Source organism: Temnothorax curvispinosus, unplaced genomic scaffold (assembly GCF_003070985.1).
Source record: "Temnothorax curvispinosus isolate PA1 unplaced genomic scaffold, ASM307098v1 QBEX01013699.1, whole genome shotgun sequence".
Lineage (NCBI taxonomy): Eukaryota > Metazoa > Arthropoda > Insecta > Hymenoptera > Formicidae > Temnothorax > Temnothorax curvispinosus.
In genome coordinates this window covers 1-3345 of record NW_020223479.1, presented here as the reverse complement: position 1 = coordinate 3345, position 3345 = coordinate 1, and the positions used below count along the sequence as shown (strand labels likewise).

Sequence of the window (3345 nt, the reverse complement as noted above, 5' to 3'; positions counted from 1 at the left end):
TGATTTCTGTCATTTAAGTAAATATTTGTTAAACATATTTATCGATACTAAGTAATTTATTTACTGGATAAAAGTGAATATTTTCTAATTCCAAAGTAATGGTATCTTTGATTCAAGTACATAATTATTTACCAATTATAAAGAAATATATTCTTCGATTTCAAACACCAACGCTTTGATTCAAGTTAACATTCTCTCAGATAAAGTAAATTATTTTGTAGTTGAATTTTTCAAAAACCAAAGTTTTCATTTTATTTATTCAAAATAATATTTATTTTTATCAAGTAAATATATATGCCTAAAATATTTAATTATGTACAGATATGAATTGCTTGAGTCAAAGAAATATTTATTAAAACAAAATATATATATCGTTATTGAAAGTGATTATTTGTTTGCTTTTAGTATCCCAGTATTACTAAATTGGTTTTCTTGAATTAAATAAATATTTTTTTTATTTAAGTAATTTTAAAACTTAAATTAAACAAATATTTATTTAAAATTGGCTACTACTTTTAAGTAAATGCATTTATTACATGTAAGAAAATTATTTCACAGTTGTAAGAAAATATTATTTGATTTAAAATAATGATTTCTTCATGTGAGTAAATATTTATTAAGGACATAAATTACTTTTACGCAAATAAATATTTTCTTAAAAGTAAAAAAATTTGCTAGATTTTAATAAATAATTATTTAATTCAAGTAAATATATTTTAAATTAATATATTTACTTAAATCAAATAAATTTTTTTTTCAGTGTATATATAGGACAAGCTTCCTTTTATAACAGTCAATCTTCGAAGCAACGTCGAGTCAAACGGACATTCAATCTAGAAAATTAGGAAATTGAGTGGTATTTATTTCTTAATTTCTATATTAACTTCACATATAAACAGTGAATAAAACATGGGAATTGAAGCACGCAAAACACCGATACAAACCTTTTACGCCGGACTGGCAATATTTATAACAGGTATTTATTACAGAAGTGCAATGTATGCAATAAAGTAAAAGAATATTTTTAAGATAATTAAAAGGCTATTAACGTCTGAAATATTCTTAAAACGTCTTTGAAGCTAGTATTTGGCTATTATTTGTTCTTCCTCGGAATAACCAAAGGATATCTTAGGATTAAAATGTCCACAAAATTTAAATTATACATTTATTTTGAATGTTCCTTGAATTTCTCCAAAAGGCATTTACAAATAATATTTCGTGCTATCTGGTACATATACAAGGTGTTATGTAATATGCGGACCAGTGCTCGTGGGCAGATAGAGCGGGTAAAATTGATTCGAAAAGTCCTTTACGTTTTGTAAGTTTCTCAATAATTAGTGAAAAATTAATAAATAAAAATATCAGGAATCAAAATGCGTCCGTGCGATTCGATGAAAAGCTACAGCCCAACGTTCACGTTGTTAGGCACGTAGCAAGGGATTGGAAGGAACGTTAAGTAAATAATAATGGCTATACAAGAGCGACATTCGTGCATAGTTATTTACAGAGCACTTCTCCTAATATTTCGCCACGCGCGTGTAGCAACGTGACAGCCTGTATATGTACATACACGTATATATGTATGTCACTTTGTTATTTTGTCTTATAGGCGGTACTGGTTTTGTTGGAAAAATATTGACTGAGAAACTGTTACGAAGTTGCCCCGATATTTCGACGATATATCTGCTCATACGTTCGAAAAAAGACAAGAGTCCCGAAAGCCGATTAGATGAAATGTTTGAGAAACCTGTGAGTATCTCAACGTGATATATATTTGTAAATGATCGCTATTCAAATTTGTAATCCATAGCTTTTTGACCGAGTAAAAAATGAAGTACCCAATTTCCGCAAAAAAATCGTACCTATTATAGGCAATCTTGATAAGAAAACTTCGGATTATCAGAAAATGATAAGAACATACTGATAAATCAGGTAATTAATTCAGATTATCAATATCATTAAATCGTCTATACTACTACATTTTAATACAATAAATAATGTATTGCATATATATTTATAAAAGCATTACATTTTCCATATATTTAATTATAATTATCGATGCAATTAGAAATAAATTGTGCACCTTTTTCTAAATGTCTTTCCTACTTAAAGCATGTATATTTATTATAGGTATCCATAATTTTTCACGTGGCAGCAAATGTACGGTTCATCGAGAACATCAAAACTTCTACGATAATAAACATTAATGCTACCGCTACCATCTTAAAACTTGCTAAGCACATGCTAAATTTAAAAGTAATTCCTTTTATCTAATATGTGTTCTAGTAATAATAATTGGCAAAAATTATTTATATTTTGCATTTTCACTAATTTTAAGAGAGAAACATAAATTACGCTTAATGTTTATCTTGCAGTCATTTATTCACGTGTCAACAGCCTATGCGAACTGCCATGTGAAACATATCGAAGAGCGGTTCTACTCATATCCTATTAATCACAAAGACCTTATCACGTTCACACGTAACTTACACGAGAACATAATTGAGGAAAAAATATCTAGGTAATTCTTTGATGCTCAATATAATAAAATAATTAAATGTATATTAATAAAGAAAGATAATCTATCGTTTGGCTAGAATCAGTTCACAATGGCTGAATATATATACATTCACGAAAGCGATTGCGGAAGGACTTCTCAGAGACGAAAGCGGAAATTTGCCAGTAGGAATATTTCGACCTGCAATAGGTAACAGAATAATTATAAAAACTAGCAATTTTTTTTGCTAAAGAATTTATTAAATAACATTTATATTTAATTATTTTCAACTTCTTTGCATAATTATGTGCTATAAAATTCTATAATTGTAAAATAATAATAAACAATCGCGGATGTATGTGTGTGTATATCGCGTTTAGCTAACAATAAGTTTGATTTTCGCGAATCTACATAACGAGTATAATAATTAAGATTTCTTTCAGTTTCATCTAGCGCCGAGGAACCACTTGTCGGATGGATAGATAATATGTATGGGCCACAAAGTGTCACGGTGTCCTGGGCACTTGGTTTCACAAGATTTCTTTCTTGTAATCCCGATGTTAAGCCAAATATAGTGCCCGTCGATTTCACGGTAAATGCTTTGATCGCTAGTGCGTGGAACGTCTATAATCAATTCAGGTATGATGAGATATTTAACCAACATCTAATTTACATAAAATTTTACTTCTATTATTTTTTGGAACATCAAATTAGAACATCAATTAATGGCATGATAATGGTTTAACTTTATAAATTGTTTACATTATCTTTTAAACATAATTTTTAATGATCTATTATACATATATATATTATTTCTTAATGCTTGTTACAAACTAACATCATGAAGA

At 28.1% G+C, this 3345-nt stretch overlaps 1 pseudogene; it reads left to right on the top strand.

Moving 5' to 3' along the window:
• The window catches only part of LOC112463829, a 5038-nt pseudogene extending 1737 nt beyond the window's left edge, over nucleotides 1-3301 (top strand).
• Nucleotides 3302-3345: the final 44 nt, after the last annotated feature.